A 21,982-nucleotide genomic window follows, 5' to 3' on the forward strand; every position below is an offset into this window, starting at 1 on the left:
TGTGTATGCACTGTAAAGCTTAGCTATAATCAAAGTCATTTTTTTTTTTATGTATTATAGAATCTGAACTTAGTACATGGCTTACTTCAGCTGCTGTGGGTATTTAATTCATCATTTTATTTGATCGGTGTGAATAGCAGCTTACTAATAGAAGGTGAACTTTACCCTTTGGTGACAAAGCATATATATTTGTTATATATTATCTATTGGAACAGAATTTTTCTCTAATATATTGTATTGTTAATCCTATTCATTATATCAGATTTATTATATAATAAAACCTTAGTGGATGACAATATCAGCAACAATAAAGAGGAAACATGTTATCAGCTCCATAGGATAATAAGCTGTATTTTCGTAAAATAAACAGCTAACAGCTACAAAATGGACCATATAAAAATAAATATATTTTGCACATAATGCCTGCTTGGATGTTTGCCTAGAGAATCTAATCGTCAGCTGAAACTATTTTACTTATCAATCTTTCCAAGAATAGAACTTTAAGACACTTTCTCAGGAATACTGAGTGGAGCATATTTATTTTATATATAAACTTTATTTTAAGCCTTATTTAATGTGTTTATGATACAGAATAGCTGTAATTATAGGATTCGTGGGGACTCATTTGATGCTTTTGATAAATACTTTTGATAAATGCATACATCAAGTAATAATCAAGTCCAAGAATGAATTTTAATATCTGAAAATAAATCACACCTACATAAAAAAGTAGCACAATAAAAGCTCTCTTGAAGCTATTTTGAAATGACTGTTGTTAATTATAGTCCAGCTGATATTCAAGAAAACTCTGGAAATTTTTTTCTCCTGACAATTTAATATGTATTCGTTGAAAATACCCAATTCTGTCTTCTCTGCTACTCTCTGAAAACTTCAGTCACCTTTACTCTATTACCATTAATGTAGGAACTGCTTATTTTATTTTTTTTACTTATTTACATTCCAAACAATGCAGCTCCCCTGGTCATCCCCCATCCCTCCCTAACAGAGTCCCTATTACCATTCTCCCTCCCTTTCTCCTCTGAGAGGATAGGCCCCATGGGCGCATCATCTCCCAGTGAGGCCAGACAAGGAAGCCATGAAGACTGAGTTTCTTGTCTGCTACACATGTGCCAAGGGTCTCTTTCCAGCCTGTGTATGTTCTTTGGTTGGTGTCTCAGTCTCTGAGAGCTCACTAGAGTGTAGGTACTTCCCCTCTGACATCTTGTGTCTTAATGAGCTTCTCTTCAAGAAAGAACATTACAATCTTGGAGGAAATTCCTATACAACAGAAAGCACAAGCTGGTCAAAATCCTAGCATAGATAAGGGCAAGTGGGCATAAACCTACCTAGAGATGATAAGCTATTGACATTTGGTTGCTGACCTCTGATATATTGATCACACTCAAGGATAACCCCCATGAGTAGTCAGGCATAAGAAGAGCATAAGATTCCCCGATGCCATCTTGCGAGCACAGCAAGCACGCTTAACCACTGAACCATCTCTCAAGTCCCTGATTTATTCTTATTTGTGATAGTTACAATTTAAAAAAATAAATGTTATGAAATGCAAATTAGCAAGCACTTAGCTAAAGTTTTTCTTATACAAAATTGGGCAGTGTCTCTACTGTCTCTGTTGAAAGTGTTATTGTAATGGAGCAGCCAAGTATACTACAGAGGTTCATTTTACAAACACCATGTAGTGCAAACCAGAAGAGAAAAGACGCAGTGCTGCATTGTTTGACTTTAGGTGTGAACACACACACTGGGGAGCAATCATCTGTTGCCCATGATGTACTCAGGTACAAGCATAGAATGCACAATGACTGGCAAAATAAGCCTGGAATTCATCTGATCACAGCTTCTTTATTGTAGGTTTCTAACATATGGCTAAATATCACTTAAACTATATAGATAGTGGATGTAAGTCATTGTAATACACAATGCTTCTCTTTACTCCAGGCACTCCAGTATAAGCACCCTTGGTCTTATTATATCAAGAAACCTATGTTCAATCTTTCCGCATGCTCAGTGCTTAAGGTGAAATAACTCTGATCTATAAAAAGGTCTAAATCCGAAGACAAGCAGATGCCTAGTCACTGATAGAAGTTCTGTTTAAAGGTGTTGGGGTTGACATCTTGCAACACACATTATATAGAATTACAAAAATCCCTGAATGCTGTAAAGTTCAGGGTATGAGGGTTAATTGCTCACGTTCATAGGTTCAAGGTCTCTTGTTTGTATAACATTCTTGTGCTGTAAACTACATGGCTTTGCTCTGCTTTCATCATAGATGGTATCACAAAGATGGTATCGCCAAAGATGATTTTTATTCTTCCATACAACGATATTAGAAAAATTCAAATTCAATTGCATTTCATTCATTTATAATAATTTTATAAATTCAAAAGGCGTTTTGATAGCTTGTCCTTAATATCCTCGACTGGTGATTGCAGCTGAGCATTTTAACTTAATCTGATGTTAAATGATTTTGAAAAGTAAACGAAAGAATATTGCTATTAAATGTTTTGCAGATATGTGTAGAATCATATTAGTTGCTAACAATGTGAATGGCAGAATGTTGCTGTCTACAAAATATAATATTTAATGGCAGAAATGGTGTCTCTTATTGAATATGTTCACATGTGAAATGTGAACAAATCTTTGAAAGAACATCAATACATTTTAAGTATTTTCTAATACAGTTTAAAATGCCAATGAAAATGTCTGATGAAGTAACAATCTCCTTTATGAAAATCATAACTAGTGTCTGACATAGTTCTGTGTTTCTGTTTTTAAATTAACTTTTAAAGGTGCTGAACCAGGCTGCATACAACCCCCATTCACATTCAGTGTGAAGACTCAAGCCATTTCTCTAAGTATGATGCAATTTAAAGCAAATTTAATAAAGTGGAATTTTCTTCCAAGTACAGAATGTTAGAAAACTGCTCTTGGTGCCCATAAAGCATCTGGCAGGGCTGCTGACTGAATTTCTATTTTTTCCTTTTAGGTATCTCAATATAGTTCTGAAAACAAACAAAGGTAAGCAACAGTTATATCATATTGCAAGTTATTGATTAGATTACATCAAAATGTTTGCGAGAATTTCACGTCAAAGTCATGACAATATGTCTAAGCTATGGCTATTTAATGTGGAACAAGAGTTACGCTATGAATTTCACATTCATTTTCCTGTCTCAAACAATTGACAGTTTCTTGCTCTTTTACATCATTGAGCCTCTTATTGCATGCATAGTAAATTTCCCATAGTTATAACCTCATTTTAACATTTTAATTTGGTTCACTGTTTTTTTTTAATTTTAAATATTTTATGAACGTGACTGAATGTGTGTATGCTTGCCACATGCCTGACTGGTACCCAAAGAACCAGAAGAAATGGTCTGATCCTGTGAACCTATAGTTGTTGCATGTAGATGCTAGTAACTGAACCAGGGTCCTCTGCAAGAACTTGAGTGCTCTTAGCCATTGAGCTAGTTCTCAAGGCCTACAAAGCAATTTGAAACATTTTAGATTTTTGTTGCAGTCTGTAGCTGACATGGGTGAAACTGAATTGTCACAATCATAAACACCATTATTAAATTAATATCAGTTTTCTTTTAATCTTTAGTTTTCTTTTATATATTTCATGAATGGGTTTATAAATTCATGTGTGTTTTTGTTTGTAGGTGTGTTGGTGTGTGTAGTGAATTTGTTTGGAGTATATGTGCTGGAAATATATGGCTATATACACCTTTTCAGGGGCACAGAGGCAAGGAGCATGTCAACTGTCATGCTTTATCAGTCTACATTTTATTTGTTGGAGGCAAGATTTCTTACTCAGCCTGGAACTAGAGATGTAGCCAGTAAGCCCTGTGGTCTTTCTGTCTATGTCCAGTTCTGCCAGGACTGGTTATAACACAAACTTTGATTTTTGAACTCCCCTGGTTACTTGATATTGTGGCCTAGATGTATGGCAAAATGTATGGTTTTATTTTGGTGTCTTCTTCAACATGGGTTTATATATCTGTTTGTACCAACAAACAGTGGCTTTATTAATGAAGGTCTCTGTTGCAAGTTGAACTTTGGTACTGTGCTTTTTACCTATTAATCAAGGAGTGGTTTCTGGGTGCTCCACTCCATTGTATCTGGATTCAGATGAACTTTTGTAACCTCTTCCATTTCTCACACCTTGATCAATCAGAGTTATGAAAAGCAAAGGTGAGATAACAGTAACCTTGAAACCACCAAGAGAAAACATAGGGAGCAGTTCTGCATACTGGCATAGGCAATAATTACCTGAACAGGTGTCCAAATGCCAGGGAACCATTGAAAGAATTGATAAAGCTTTTTAACCTAAAAGAAAACAATCCCCAGCATGAAGACCTAGATTTCAGGGAGTAAAAGTTAAAAACAGCTGACCTTTCTCAATCCTTATTAAGAGCATACTAGCCTCCAAGATAACAGCGCAGAAAATAAATGAAAAAAATGGACCAAGGAGGGAAAAGAAAACAAAAACCAACAAAACAAAACAAAACAAAACAAAACAAACAAACAAAACCAGAAGCTCCTAATCAATTAAAAGTAGAGCTAACAAACTGTCCAACCATGCTGGTTCTGGATGTAAATCCAGGAGAAACAGTTAGAACACTGCAGAGATAATTGCATATCTGTACTTTTTAATAGGACTGTTCACCATGACCAAGTAATGGATCCTTTTCAAGACAACAGATGAAGATGTAACACCAGCACCCACTAAATTTTCATCCACCATAAATCCCACAAAATTATATTGTCTGCAGTTAATGAAATATGTACACATAATCTTGATATTGTAAAATAAGCCAGACATGCAAAGGAAGATATCATATGGAACTTATATAAAAACAAAACCAAAATCATATGGCAGTTAAAGTGCGTAATGCAGCAAAACTATAGATGGAGTATTATAAGAAATGTCCAGTACAATTGTGTGTTGCGAATAGCCCTGGGGCTAACTATATTTAATATTAATTCCGTTCTCCTGTGAGGGGCTGCGAACAAGGAATCCTGAGGCAGCACTCAGGTGATTTCTTGTAAATCTTCTTCTCACCTTAATTTATAAAATAAAGGCTGGTGATTGGGTGGAGAAAGAGGGGAAGGTGGAGCTGAAGGTTTTGGGAGAGGAAGAGAGAGAAGATGACAGAGGAGGAGGAAGAAGGAAAGTGGAGCAGAAGTACCTAGCTTGGAGAAACCGCAAGTTTTAAGGGGTCTCTTATATGGGGAAGATGGTAGTGCAGCAGTAGATCTGCCCAATCTAGGCCCACAGCATGTATTCATAATAATTGAGTTGTGTTTTCATTGCCTGAGTTTATTTGGGTTAGAGATTTACTGCAACAATTGTGTCAATAAAATCAATTAAAAATAAAACCATTCTTAACTGAAAAGCTATCTGTAGTTGATACCTAGTAGCAAAGGAGCATGCAGTTTCTCTAACGGAATCTCAATGGTTATATTAACACCCTTCAGAGCAGGCCAATGTACTGGAGTAGTTGGCCAACACTAAATGAACTCAATACTAGATTTGCAGATTTTCTTTTTATCTCATTTTTCTTTGTTGGGCACTTTTTATCTTATTGTATTTGCTTGCTTGTTTATTTTGATGTTCAAATTTGTACTTTTGTGAAGAGTTCGTTTTGTGAAGAGTTCATTTTGTGTGTTTTCTTTGTTTTGTTGAGAGAGAGAGAGAGAGGTAAGTATGAATATAGTATTTGTGAGGAAGAGAAGAACTGGGAAAGGAGAGAATATAATCAAAATACATTATTGTATTAACTTGTTTTCAATTAAAAAGAAAATGGCCGTGAAATTGATAATAAATTTAATTACACATTCTTATAAGAACTTAAAAAGTCTTGTAAGGTAGATAAAAAAACAAAAGTTAACATTTTAAATAGTCTTACTTTCAATATAAGTATCAACAAGTAATTAAAATTGTTAACCTATTAAGATAGTTCACACACATATACTGATTATTAATTATGAGATTCTAAAAAATAAAATGACAAGCACTGTATGCAATATCAATTTTCTGAGTGTGATTTTGGAAGTTCTCCTGAAGTTGGAGATGACTTTTGCATCAACATGTCAATGTATTTTATGGCAAACCATAAAAGAGAGTTTTAATCTGATGTATTGTTGCCTTTTACATTCAAAATGGCATAATATTGACTTGTTAATGTTACACTTTTTTTGTGAAGTTAAAGGTCAAAATGACACACAGAGTGTAGGACACAATGCTGTACATGAGAACTTTAGGTTTTAAAGATTCTGTCTTACTACATGAACATGTATTAACACTTTATGACAAAGTGTATCCTTGTTAACTGAAGAGTTGTGTGAGTTAATAAGCTTCACTATGGTATTTCCCCACACACACATTCCTAGTGGTTTGGTTAATTAAGTTTAGCATCCCTATTTCTATTTTCATCTCCCCTTTTATTAGAGTCCCAGATCCTGTCTGGGAATCTCTCTACCACAATCCTGCCATTTCTGTTTCGTTTCATATCTTTGTCCAAGTTTTAAAGGATATCAAAACATGTCTTTTGAGTATTTCTTACTCCATGTTGCACAACAAGATCTGGTCCTATTTGCCTGAAAATAATGGAATTTAATTCTTATTCACAATTGAATAGTAACCCCCCCCCCAGCGTGCTCTCTCTCTCTCTCTCTCTCTCTCTCTCTCTCTCTCTCTCTCTCTCTCTCTCTCTCTCTCTTTCTCCTCTCTCTCTGTGCTCTGTGCTCTGTTCTCTCTCTCTCTCTCTCTCTCTCTCTCTCTCTCTCTCTCTCTCTCTCTCTGTGTGTGTGTGTGTGTGTGTGTGTGTGTGTGTGTGTGGTGTATGTATAGGTAAGACACAGGGCTCTAGCTTTTGACTTTTCTTTGTGGATATTAAAATACCCAACACATCAAAGAGGTCATCAACCCTTCCATTGTTTAATTTGTTACCCACGGTTGGGAGTCAAATGGTTGCAGAAGTGTTGGTGTATGTCTGTGTCCTTCAGTTCACACCACTGTTGCATGTAACTTCTTTTCATTCTCACAGATAACTAGAGTATTTGACATCAAGTATTACAATAACATATAAGTGTTGCTCTGGCTGTTTCAGCTTAAAATAGTTGATACATGAAAGTGCTCAATGCACTGCCTTATATCTTATATACTAGATGTGAAAACAAATGCTATTTTGAAAATAAATAAAACAGCTTGTACAAAAATTTATAATTAGATATAAAAAGTTTTATTTTATATATAGTTATTAAATATTGATATTTAATATATATGCTGCAGAAATATTCAAAGGCAATTTTTTCCACTATGTTTTTAAGTTTTAATTTACTTATTCCAGATAGCTATAGGTCTTGAGTAATATTCTTCATTTATCTGCCAAAGATATTAAACATATCACTCCAATAATTGTCCAAAATTTGGAAAGTGCATTCACCTCTTTATACTTAATGAGTCCAGGTAATGAAGTTCTATCTCAACTGAGAAAGGTATGAAAAGTCTAGAAGATGAATGCATCCAGGAGATGAATATCACTTCTTTTAACATATGTTGTACATGGAAGAACACTGGTATAATTCAGACTTACCTGCATTGCCCAGTAGAGACCTGACACCCAGTCAGCTCTTCACTCTGCAACCATATTTGATATTCTGTATACCAAGGACCACACAGACAACTCTGTACCTTTTCAGCTTGCTCAGAATTAACAGCCCCAGTTACCGAGGCAGCACAGCACAGCTAGTCCCACTACCGCTAATGCAACTATTAAATGCCTTGACTGATTTAGCTCTCATCCAAAGCATATTTATTTTCAGAAGGGTAAGTTCTATTATACACAGGAAAATATACTTTCCATAACTTATCTTCATTTAGTATGTGTATTGTGGGGTGTATTTATCCAATTAGCAGTGTTTCCATGTTACACCTACAAAATATCAGCATGCATTGTCAAGTATGATAAATTCGATACTAGATTCTAAAGGTTACATAATATTGAAAAAATTAACAAATCTCAAATATGAGAAAAGTAAATACTTTGACCTTTAAATAAATCTCATTGAATAATGTATCTTTTCATCTTACCAAGAATATGAACATACTAACTTTGAAGTCTTTATGGTGTTTAAATTGAATCAGTGAGGTGATATGAGGGGGAGTTGTAGATCACATGCATGTTTATATACACACAAGCGTGTGTGTGTGTTTGATATTTTTGTATGCATTTAGTAGAAATATGCATACTTGTATTTAACTCTAGATTGTATACTTTTAGAAATTCCTATTTACTTTAGAGTTGCCTAGCAATAATGTTACAATATTTACAGTAGCATGCCATTTCGTATGGAATTTAGCATCCACATTGTTTTAAAATTCAGTTTTATATGGCTTAAAATGGACTCAGAGTTTACATTGCTTTAAAATGGTGGAAAGTTTTGTTATTTCATAACATAAAGTACACAAGTTTTAAGATTAATGATTACTGTAGTAAATATTGTCCAAGAACATAAGTAACTCACCAAATTGAGCCATTACATATTGTGGCCTAGGTATTTAAGGTAAAATGCAAAATCAATATGAGCTGGGGTAACATTTCCTATGAAATAAGAACTAATACTTGGACTAGGTCCCATGATTATTTAAACTCTCATAAGAAGAAATAATTCTTCAGAAGAAAATGAATTATAGAAAGTGACTAGAGCAATGTTGTGTTGTACACTAAGTCTTCATCATCTATTTTCAAGTTAAAACACACTGCCTCCACTCTTGTCCTGGAATATTTCATATAGAATTAATTGAGCAAATAATCTGGTATATGAATCAGTATTAATTTGTTAGAATCACAAACGTCTAGAAGTATGATTCTGACTAAAATGGACTAACCATATTATCTGGCATAAACTGTTTTGCTTATAATATGATTGGTTTATAGTTATTTCAGTGTGTAGAAATAGATATGAAAATTAAAGTTTGTGAATTATAGCTCAACTTTAAAATTATATAGATAATTGTAAAATTGGCAAAGAAAAAAAAAACACTGAAAAATTTTCTAAGAATCAATTTTGGGTTAAAAGTAGAAAACAGAGGAAAAATATCTAAGAAAATACTGGGATAAGAGCCAAAACAACAAATCAGCATTTAATGTGTGTGTGTGTGTGTGTGTGTGTGTGTGTGTGTGTGTGTGTGTGTACAACACATGTGTGGTTACCTGGGAGACCAGAAAGCCTACTCCATCTCGTGTAATTGCAGTTACAGAGAATTGTTCTGCCGCCTGATTTTCAGGCCCCTGGAAGTATTCCTAACCAATGCAACATACAGAACTATAGGTCCCACAAATAAGTTTTATTATTCACCTACATATATTAGACTCAGCCCAATATACTTAAAATTGTTTCCCACATTTAGAAATGTGCTAAATTTTTGATCTGCAATGCTCACCTGATTGTGAGTACTAAGATAACTTTGTGACTCTCTTCTGTCTTCACAGCAAATACACTCTTTGAAAAGGATAATTAATTAGAATGAGCGTGTGGCTATGATGACTAAGCCTTCCAGATGACATTTAATAACAACTGCTTAAACCTCATAGAAAGGCATTTGCTACACTATATGTAATATAGTGTGAATTATTTTAAAAAAAAAGAAAATTGAGAAAGGTACAGGCAACTAGTTTTGGAGACTCAAGCTTTCTGAGGGCATGGAATACAGAAGTTACACTGAAAGGCAAACTTTCACATGTCCTTGAGTCTCGTGCATTGTGTTCCACTTAATCTACACTACTAAAATCCTTAAAGCACCATATCTGGAAACATGCTTACCACAATAATGTCTGCACAGATCTGTGTTGAAGTGTTTTGACAACTAAGTCCAACGCTGTAATTTGAAAGTTGTCAGTCTCTGCTCCCAGGGCATTTAAATCCTAGACTTACAGAAGATTGGCATGAGTGGATGGTGATGAAGTTTTAACAGACCTCCTACATTTGACCTCATACATTTTCCCTCCTTTCAGAAAAAAGGTTGCCTTCGTGCTTCGCCCCCCACTGTTTAATCCCTGCTGCTAAGATCTATAAAAGCTAACAGCCCTAATTTGCTACTCAAATCCTCAATCCCAAAATAAATTTTATATTTTATCCTTATCTTTGACTTTTTTCTAGTAGAAATACAGTCACTATATTACATTCATTTATTTCCCACAGATTCATATATACTAGCATTTCACAACATATTAAACACGCAATTAATCAACATTTTTTTCTCCCACTCACCCTTAAAATGTGTCCATGATTTTATAAGCTTATATTAAAATATAAATTAACATTACATGTTTCAATTTCCTAGTCATTTAGAATTATTCCATTTTTACCTATATATACGTTTGCTCTGAATTATATATTAGATTGAGAAATTATAGGTTGATAAATAGCACATTTTGAAATTTTCATAAAAGAGTACATATATATATATACATATATGTATTTATATTATATATACACACATATATGTACATGTATATATGTATATGTGTGTGCATATATATGTATATATATGTGTGTGTATATATATCTATATCTATCTATCTATCTATCTATCTATATCTCTATCTATCTCTATCTCTATCTATCTTTATCTATGTCTATGTCTATGTCTATGTCTATGTCTATGTCTATGTCTATGTCTATCTCTATCTCTATCTCTATCTCTATCTCTATCTCTATATATCTTGCTCAACCCCACTAATGTTACTTGTATGTGTATGATTGCAGTACTTATAACCTGGTACCTGACATTTTATATTTAGGAGTATCAATATTTCTACCAATCTATCATCTATGTATTATGTATCTATGCATGTATGTATGTATGTATGTATGTATGTATGTATGTATGTTTCTATCTATCTATCTATCTATCTATCTATCTATCTATCTATCTATCTATCTTCCTTCCCTCTATCATCTAATATCATCTCTCTGTCTACCTAACATATATCTATGTATCTCTCATCTGCTATCCATCTATCATCTACTATCTATCACCTATGTATCTATCATCATCTACTATCTATCTAGTCTATCATCAATCTATCTACCATCTACTATGTGTATATGTATGTATCCATCTATGTATTATCATAATCTACTATCTATGTATCTAGCTATCATCTAATATCTATCTACCTATATATCTATCTACATCTATCTATCCATCTATCTATCTTCTATTAATCTACTCTCTATCCACCTACGTACTTACCTCTCTAAATAAAAAATTAAAGAAAAAGAGAAACGAATGGCTTTGGGAAAGAGCAAAGACTTGTAAATGCAAAGGAACAGAGGGAGGAGAAAAGCAGGAAAGGGATTTAAATTCAAAAAAATTAAAAATTACCTTAAAAGCCAAGAAAACATGGAAAGTTATCCAGAAGACAAACCTCCATGAAAGTCATAAGCCTTTGTGCTTATCATAGATATATGTTGCTTTTCCTTGTTCATTTCGAAAGGAGAAGGGTTAAATGTTGCTTTTCTGAAGCCAGGTGTTCACACTTTGTGTTGTTTGTCTCTCTGTGCACATTGTTATCTCTAGGGTTGCTGAATGATATACATTTTCCTTCAAAATGATGTGCTTTTTACAGTAGGTATATGTGTGTTTGTGCGCCTGCTTGTTTGTCTGTGCACCACTTCTGCATTGTGCACACAGAAAGAAGAAAAAGGTGCTGTAAACCCTGGAAGGGGCGTTACAGGCATGCGTGATATCAGTTATGGGAACTGAACTCCAGTCTCCTGCAAGAGTTCTGAATTGCTGAGCTGTCTCTAGTCTACTCCACTTTGTATCCAGACAACAAAATGTCTATGAAATGATATATGCTTTCATCATTCAGCTACATTAGTGATTAATGCAAGTATATCAAATCATTTTTGAAAAACACTGTCATGTTGACAAGATGAATGTATCTATGAACTGTTAACAGAAAAGAGCCCTGGGAGCTCCCAGACACTGAGCCACCAGCCAGGTAGCATACAGGAGCTGGTCCAAGGCCCCTGACATATATAGCAGAGGACTGCCTGGTTTGGCTCAATAGGAGAAGACATGCTTAATTCTGGAGAAATTTGAGGTTCCAGGGAATGGGAAGGCCCAGTGGGGGGCATCCTCTTGGAGACAAGGGGGAGAGGAATGGGATGAGGAACAGTGGCAGGGGTGACTCAGAGGGGGGCAAAGGCTGCATTTTTTATTAAATCTTTTATTTATTTATTTTTTGTTTATTTATAACTTCAGATTTTAATTCCCCTCTCTGTCCAACCCTCCGACTGTTCAACAACCCATACCTCCTCCCTACCCCCCTCCCCATCTCCATGCAGTTGTGACCACTCCCCACCCCATTCGACCTCTAAACTCCCTGGGGCCTTCAGTCTCTTGAGGGTTAAGTGCATATTCTCTGACTAAACCCAGACCCAGGTAGTTTTCTGCTGTATATGTGTTGGGTGCCTCATAGCAGCTGGTGTATGCTGCCTGATGGGTGGTCCAGTGTTTGAGATATCTCAGGGGTCTAGGTTAATTGACACTGTTTTTCCTCCTACAGGGTTGCCCTCCTCCTCAGCTTCTTCCAGCTTTCCCCTAATTCAACCACAGGGGCCAGCAGCTTCTGTTCATTGGTTGGGTGCAAATATCTGCATCTAACTCTTTCAGCTGATTGTTGGGTCTTTCAGAGAGGCAGTCATGATAGGTCCCTTTTTGTGAGTGCTACATAGAGATGCCTCAGTGGTTAAGAGCACTGACTGTTCTTCCAGAGGTCCTGAGTTCAATCCTCAACTGTCATTTGGTGGCTCACAACACTCTGTAATGGGATCTGCAATCCCATCTGTAATTAATTTTAAATAATTAATAATAATAATAATAATAATAATAATAATAATAATAATGGCCTTCAGAAGATAATTTTCAGTGATACAACACCTTAACATCCCTGTGAAGCTTTCTGGCTCTATTTGCACGAACTTTCTACAGCAACTATAATTTAAGCCTGAGTGTTTGGATCCAGACAAGTCTGGACCAATATTTCAATATTTTTCAAGACACATTTCAGCTGTTATAACATGGTATCTCAATTACCTAGAAACTAGAATCTCCTCAATAGATGAAACAAGAAAAGTAACACAGAAAGGAAAAGAAAACTTAGCACTACTGAGCTTTACTACTATAAATTGAACTGAAGTCAGGAAATCATGTGACATCTCCTATATTATTACACAACACTCACTAAAAAGTCAGAGAAAACACTATCACAGCAAACTCCTTGATGTTTGGGTCTTCAGATTTTTCCATGCCCTCTTACATAATGTTCCCTGATAATATCCACCATGAAGGAATAAAACTTATTTCTTATTTGATTATATTAAAATTTTATTTCAAAGAGAAATATTATACATATACATTTATATAATAAAAATTACTATCAAGATGATTTTATTTCTCAGCAATATACTTATGTATATTTCTCAGCATTCATGAAAATGCACTAGATCTATAAGATCCAGTCATGTCATTATTATCTGAATATATTTTGGTTGAAAGCACTCTGAAGAAGGATTCTCATGTGAAGAATGCTCTGCCTTCTTTTATGACCCATGATCAGACCTTTGTCATTTTGACAGGTAGAGTAACTGTATTATTATATTTGCTTCTCATTAAATTGTTTATAAGAAACAATTCCAACATTGTAGGGCATTTTAGGATGGGGAGATAATATTAGTTGATAGTCTGTGTTGTTAGAGAATTAATGCAGTATGTGTGTTTGTGTGTGTATGTGCAGATGCTACTCGATTTTCCTCATGTAACTTGGGAGGAATAAAAGGAAAGGAAACCATAATCAGGATATATTATGTGAGAAAAAGTATTTTCAATAGAAGGAAAAATTTTTTTTTAGGTTTTAAAAAAAATCAATCAAAATTTCAAGCTAAACCTTTAGATTTTCTAAGCCATATGGCCATTAGAGACACCAGGAAGAAATACTCATTTAATTAAAGCTATTCATAGGTTAGGCTCAATGAAAAGGAAATTACACAAACTAGATGAAATCAAGACTTTAGAAATCAAGCAATGGGTGTATTTACCTATAGGGCTGGCTTTGCAAAATGACACCCACCTGATGCATTAGTGTGTGATGTGAGCTGTAGTTGAATTAGTATGGATTCAAATTGTCCCTTTAACTCACCTCTAAAAGACATACTGTAAGAATTGTGAAGAGTGGCATAGATAATTCTCATGAAACTAAAAATAGAAGTATGATAGGGCCTACCCATTCAATTTCTGGGTATAGATCCAAAGGTTGAAGTACATTCATTGAATGATATATGTACACATAACACAACCATATATACCATTTTCTGGTCTCAGCAAGTATCTGTACTTGGGCCCACATAAATTCACATATGTACACAGCCATACATATAAATAATAATTATTAATATTAAATATATGTGTGTGTATTAAAGAATTCTGAAATATCTGACACAGATATATATTAACACCATCAACACAATATCTAAACTGTAGAACATAGAAAAATACTGTTGTAAATATGAGAAACATTTGTTAACACTTAACATCTCCACCATGAACAAAGAAACATTTGCTATAAGCAGAAGTACTGCCACATGCCACTACACAGTTGGAATATGAGGATTCTATAACAGGTGAAGGATTAACATGACTAATTATGATTTTCCTTCTTTTTGTACATCACATTAACTATGATGCGCATTGAAGGAATTACACCTCCTAATGGGAAGAACTAATACAATCCAGTAATGTTACTGTGAACACAAATCCAACTAGATACTTTTCCCTCTTTTGATTAGAAAGTTCTGCTTTGACTTATGTCTAAAGTTATATAAGTTGATTTGTCCACAATTCAGTATCACCACCTAATCACAATCCTTTTCCTTATCAATATCATGCCACTCTTCTCATAACCATTGTTGTTACTTACCTTATTATCAGGACTGTAATCATGATTATTATTCCCCCACTACCATTCTCACCCATGTTACCACCATCATTACCATCATCATGACCATCCCCACCATTTATTGTCTTCATGCTCATTGATAACACTACCATCCCACTATAATCATCACTGTTACTATGACCATTATTACAACCACCATCATTATTACAATTGCCATCCTACTATTAACAGCACCATTAAAACACCTCAATCACAGCCACCACCATAATTATCACTTTCCTTATTATCATCCTCAGTACCATTACTATCTAGCATCATGGCCACCCTGATTATCATTTTATTATCATCAACCTACTATCACGGTCACTTCCCTAATTACTGTAAAGAGAATGTCTTGTGTAATATATGAATGCATTAATTGTCAATTAAAAAACAAGAAAAAACCAAAAAACTACGTCATATAGGAAAGGTTAGAATAGAAAATGGGATATCCGGAAAGCAGAAATGATTCTGAGATAGAGCCAGAGACGTGGGAGATTCACCTGCCGAAGAAATGATCAGACAGATGCAAGATACCTGAGCACAGATAATCAGTTACATGGCAGGATGTAAATTGGGATAAATGGGTCACATTAAGTTATGATCTAATCATTGAAGAGTCTAGATCTATGGCCAAGGTATTTGTAAATAAAATTTGAGTCTCAGTCTTATTTCTGAACCATGGTGCTAGGAGGAAAAACCAAATCAAACTTCTAAAAATGGCTCCCAACTAATAGCAATTAGAAACCAATCTATAGCCTGACTCTCCCCCACCTTTCACTATTTTAACTATATGCACGAAGTATTTGTAAATATACTTAGAGTATGAGTCTTATTTCTGGGAGAGACCAAACTTTTACAAATGGTGCCAAGATATGGTGCCAATTTTTAATGGAAATGATTAATATTATTTTCTATGTATATTAATTAATGCTGGATATTAATATGGTGGCAATTGTTACTTAACCATCTTTCCCCCAAATAACCACACAGAGACATTTTAATATTTCAAAGCCTTAGACCTTAGGTTAGTTGGCTTTCAACTAGCTCATCTTAGTTAACCCGACCATATAGCCCATCCAGACATGTGGCTAGCTATTCCTTTCAGGCCTCTGATCATGTCTACCTCATGACATGTCTCCTGGTGAAAGGTCTCTCTCTCTCTCTCTTTCATCTCCCAAAGTACCTTTCTTCCTCCCAAGAAACTCCACCTTTCTCTTCCTGCCCAGGTAATTGGCCATCTGTTTTTTTATTAAAGCTAGTCAGATAATGCCTTAGGTAGGCCAGGAAGGGTAGAGACACAATTTCAAACAGCATAACCCATTAAATTACCATTGTCTTCATACAATCATCATCACCACACTATCATCATCAACATTACCAGCACCACTACCACCACCACCATCATTGGTTTCAGCGTAGGTAGGCATCATCATCATCACCATTTTTGCCATTAGCACCACACTATCAGCATCACCATGTGCAGTTCCCAAGCAGAAGGAAAGGGAACAATGATGGACCAGGAAGTAAATTCTTTCACCAATAAAAGAAATTGCAATCTCTTTAAACCATTGCCTTCTTCACACTCTTCTACTAATATATTGAGAGGTACTGGTAAGTTAGGTTTTCTGATCATCTCAAGTTTCATTTATCTTATTTCTCAATCTCAAAAGGTTGCCTATTGTGCTTTTGTATTATTGTCATATACATAATGAAGGTTTCATAATGTGCATTTTATAATCCTTTTGTAATGATATCTACAAAAAAAGCCATATCATATAGACACCTTTTAATTTTCAGTGCCCTCTCATTCTCTTGCACAAATCAAGTAGTTCATAATATACTATGGAAAAAGCAAATGAATACATTGCCAGTGTTTGTCATTTATCTTTAGATAATGAAAACATTCTATATCTTATTTTTGAATAGTTTTAACATTTTAACATTATTAGTACAAAACTGTGTTCACAGTCTATGGAAAATTATTAAAAATACTTGGTACTCTTAGTTATTGTGATTAATGATATTACTGTACTTGAGAATATTCTAAACTTTTATCCAAACTTTCTCTAGAGTTAGTTTTACCTTTAGCTAGTTCCTTTAATTTCACTGCCAAGTATCTTAAAATATGCTGTGATAAGTTAATTTTAAATATAGAACTGTCAGTCTTCCTAAGTTTATGATCAAGGGTTTTACTAAGGGTCAATCAGGAGTACTAGCATTGAGGAAGTGAAACTGCCTGTGGGGAACTAATTTAGCAAAAGAATGAAGCTCAAGAAGAAGGAAGATCAAAGTGTAGATGCTTTGGTCCTTCTTAGAAGGGGGAACAATATACTCACAGGAGGAAATGTGGAGACAAAGTGTGGAGCAGAGACTGAAGGAAAGGCTATCCAGAGACTGCCTCACCTGGTGATCCATCCTACATACAGTCAACAAACCCAGGGGATAACATCTGAAATGAAAATAAAGAAAATATCCAATAAAAAAAGAAAAAGCAAACACACAAAAAACAACAAAAAAAAGACCAAAAAAGAAAGAGAGAGAGAGAGAGAGAGAGAGAGAGAGAGAGAGAAAGAAAGAAAGAAAGAAAGAAAGAAAGAAAGAAAGAAAGAAAGAAAGAAAGAAAGAAAGAAAGAAGGAAAGGAAGAAAGAAAGAAAGTCCCCACCCTCTACTCTCCATCTTCCTTGAAGCCCATGTTAGGCTCTGGGCATCCTCATAGTATTTACTTGGACTATAATGAGTAGGACTTTGAAACATGCTCCCTGTTCAAGAATACACTATCTCTGTAACCTTAAGGAAAATGCAGAGCTCTTCTGATGGGTACTTAATATGTTTTCAAAGGAATTACTTCCTCATAGCACTAGAAAGAGAAATGCAGGAACTAATGAAAAAGTTACTATACTGTCATAATATAAAACATCATTCCTTAATTTGTGTGTGCTCACTTAAAATAAGTTTTTAAGAGCTAGGTAGATGGCCTGGTAGTTGAGTGTATACCTATAGACAAATTTTAATCCAGCAACACGACTATTCTGGCAAGGAATCACATCCAAAGACCTAGGTCTGTGTGATCTGGCTATAATATAGATATGCCCTTAATAAATACATTTAATCCCAAACAATGATATCTAACTGAGGGGCAGACAAAGTGACAAATCACAGAAAGATGTGACAGAATGAGCTAGAGATAGGATGTCCAATCCTCATGATAACAGACAGAAAAAAAAAGAGGATACTTAAGAGCAGTGTAGTGAGAGAGGTAGAATTTAGTTTGGTTGAGTTTGGTATAGTTCAGTTGAACACAGTCCAGTTGAGTTCATGCATTTCCATCCAGTTCCTTTGAGTTGTGCAGTCAGTGCAGGTCTGTGAAGTTCAGAGTTAGTTTTTCCAAGCATTGCAAATCAGTCAGAAGCTGAAAGAAACCAGTTTGTATTAGTGAGTTTGGAGAGGAGTTTGAGCTAGAACTGATGAGTTGAACCAGTCAACCAATTTTCAGAAAAAGCTTGAAAGGGTGAGCTTATTCAGCAGTAAGACTCGGATGCTGAAAGATTCTATGGATAGGTTACCAGGTGAAGGTTAATCTGACACCTTGAAGGTCTGGGATCAGAAGTTTAGATTGTACAGAGGCTAGAAGCTTCCAGGCCTAAACCTAGGGGTCGTTAGATAGAAATGCTCTGGCCATAGAAATACCCACGCCATGTATTTATAAACCTTGGGTATGGTTCTCATTACATTTCATTATTTCATCTGAGGAAATAAAAGGACATTTACAGTACCTCTTTCACAAAGACCTGAGTTTGGATCCCAGCAGACATACTGGGAAGGTTACAATCACTCACAACTCCATCTTCAAGAGATTGATTGCTTAATTCTGTTTCCTTCAACTTCTGCAAGTTTTGCATGTACAAACACATGCGCGCGCGCACACACACACACACACACACACACAAACTAATAAAATAAATAAAACATTTAAAATTAAAGCTGAATATATTCAGATGTGTGTATGTAAATATGAATGTTGATTTGACTGCATGAACATATATGTGTTATGCATATCTAAAAATATCTCCATATATTCCATGTCAGATATTTTAGATTTCTTTTGCATGTATATTTATGTTATATTTATGTGCATATCTGTGAGTGAGTTTAGCGACATCCAAATACAGATACATGTGGAAAAAAATGGTATCAAATAGCCTGGATCTTGCATTACAGGGGGTTGTAAGTTGTCTGATGTGGGTGCTAGTAACTACACCCAGATTATCTGCAAGAACAGTAAGTATGCTTAACCTCTGATGTGTCTCTCCAGCTCCATTTATTTATCTTTACTTCAGAGTCCCAATAGAGATAAACATGAATATTATATATCTATCACCTTTTACGATAAATACAGAAATGTTCAAGAACATTTCACTTATACCATCACTAGTGAATTTTCAATTTAAAGCTTACAAGCAAAATTAAAGACATATGTTTTCTTTACTACACACACACATACACACACTGGCTAATTGTTTTACAATGAGTTTTCTTAATCGATTCTAATTGACTTCCTATCAAGTGATAATATTTGAAAAATCTACAAATGATTACTTGAGCTCAACACTTTTTCCCAGAGATTTCATTGTGGGGAAATTGGTTGGCAATCAGTCTGATGGAGTGTCCAATTTGAAGTTGTTGGTGTTCTGTGCTCTCATTAGTATTCTGCTATTCTTGTTGTTTAAAAATAATGTTCAAATATTCATTTTTGAATGAGGACTATGACAGTTTAATTAAAGTTTAAACTCTAGTAGCTATTGAAAATCACACATAATCCAATTACTTTTTATTCAATTAATTTAATAGCAAACCACTTTACTATAATTACTGTTAATCCTCCAGTTTTTTTTCCTTTGTTGTTTATCAATGACCTGCGAGATGTCTTAGAGGAAATCATATTGTGACATAATTACCAACTGTCCCAGCTGGAACTAATCATTAAATAATATCCAATTGCAAAGCTTTCTCTATCTAAATATTAGTTTGAAACAGAGACAGTTAGAACTCATTTAAAAACTTGATTTTTCCCTCTGTAAAAAGTGAGGATTTCTTGGTTTATCAACACCATCAACACAATATCTAAACCAGAGAAAAATAGAATTAAACTGCTATGGAAATAAGGAACTTGTAATAACATCTAACACTCAAACCATGAGTAGAAGAGCCATTGTATATGAAATCCAAGGAAAGAGATTTCCATGAAAGGCATACATAATAGGGACAGATTTAAATATAACTTATCCCAAAGTTTTGCAAGACAAATATCTTAGATTTGTGGATTTTTAGGATTTTATAACATTTATCTATTTCACTGGGCATCTTGATGTGAGTACCCAAGCTTCCACATGGAATCATTCACTCTTTACATATAAGTTGTACATGTAGTGTACAGGCAAACTGTGTGTGTGCTAATGTGTGCATGTGTACAATGTGAATGTGCTTATGTGTTATACAGTCATGAATAGCATGTTCATGTCTGTACATCCTTATATGTATCTAAGGATTCTTTTGCATTTGAATGACTGAATGTGGAAATTAGAAAGCAACTTCCAGTGGTATTTCTTGGGAATTTTCTACATTGTTTCTTAAAAAAAAGATCATTATATCTAGTACCACTTATTAGGATAGACTGTTTGATCATTAAATCCTAAGACTCTGCCTGTGTGCTTCCTCAGCTTTGGGATGACAACTACACCTCATGAGCCTAGCTTCTCTTCTTTACACATGGATGTTGGTTGGGATCAAAGTCAAGTCTTCATTCTTTCAAAGCAATGTTTTACTGATTGTGCAATTTCCCCACTCCTAAAGGAGGTTTTAGAGTCATTTGGTTAATGATTCTACACATGAATGGAGCTTTGTGATGTAGATTTTTCTATTTGTGCCATGGTGCTGGTAGCTTAAAATTTGAATTTGGGAACATTTTTGAATTTTCATTTTTCAGATTAGGAATGCTGAATTCATATATAAGACATTAAGAGACTAATCTAATACTTCTGTTTTTCCAAGATTTTACTTGTAGTGAAATACATAACAGCTTGCCACACTGAGGAGCAATGCATGTTAATTTGTCAGGTTTATTAATAACAACTGTCAAAAGTGTTGATTTATTTCTCTTTCATCTTTGTGTGCATTTATAATTCAAAGGAAATAAGGGCATAGATTATTTACTACTCTATTCTGTTGTTCTCTTTTTCTCTGAACCATTGCTGCCGTTCTTAATTCTTCTAAAATCATCTCCAAAGTTTCCAAGATGCCACTTCAAGCGTTATGATTTACTTTAACCAATTTCTACTTTTGGACATTAGAATATGTCTGTATTTTTATTCTGTAAAAACATGGCTACTATCCACCATTTTCTTTAAATACAGAATGCTCTATTAAAGTACTTAAGAATTCTAATGATAGAACCTAGTGGGGAAACCCCTACTCAATTCCCAATCTGGCGTGCACCCAAAGAATCACGAAAAGGCCTTGATGTAATTACAGGAGGTAGTTTAATGATGGAGCTCCGGACCAACAGACATGCATCCCACACAAGAGATAACGGAGGATGTCGGCCACGAGGCTCGAAAGCTAGGGGTTTTTATGGGGTAAGGGGCTTAGGGGTGTGGAATTCAGCATAGCAACACACTATTGGCTTATTCAAACATCAGCAGAAAAATTACATGTACGTGCAGAGTGTCAGAGTTCTGTGAGCTGTTGACTCAGTTCAGAGAGCCCTGTTATGTCCTCACATTCCTCTTTATCTTTAGGTCAAGATGTTCCCAGGAATGTTTTAACTACAGGACATACCCCGGATTTGTTTTTCTTTATTTTCAGCCCCAGGCAGCCTCTAGGCTCACAAACAACCAGCAATTTCTGAGTACTTTATATCACTTACAGGTCTTGAAATTTCATCTTT

The 21,982-nt window shown here is 34.8% G+C and overlaps 1 pseudogene across 1 annotated transcript in view; it reads left to right on the plus strand.

Annotated features, from left to right (window-relative positions):
• 4930503E24Rik (RIKEN cDNA 4930503E24 gene) overlaps nt 1-21,982 on the plus strand; it is a 55,415-nt pseudogene that overhangs the window by 5,175 nt on the left and 28,258 nt on the right. Inside the window, exon 2 of the transcript NR_028310.1 lies at nt 3,008-3,039. The product of NR_028310.1 is annotated as an RIKEN cDNA 4930503E24 gene (transcript). The remainder of the gene's footprint in view (nt 1-3,007; nt 3,040-21,982) is intronic.

The sequence above is a fragment of the Mus musculus genome, chromosome 10 (genome assembly GCF_000001635.26).
Source record: "Mus musculus strain C57BL/6J chromosome 10, GRCm38.p6 C57BL/6J".
NCBI lineage: Eukaryota > Metazoa > Chordata > Mammalia > Rodentia > Muridae > Mus > Mus musculus.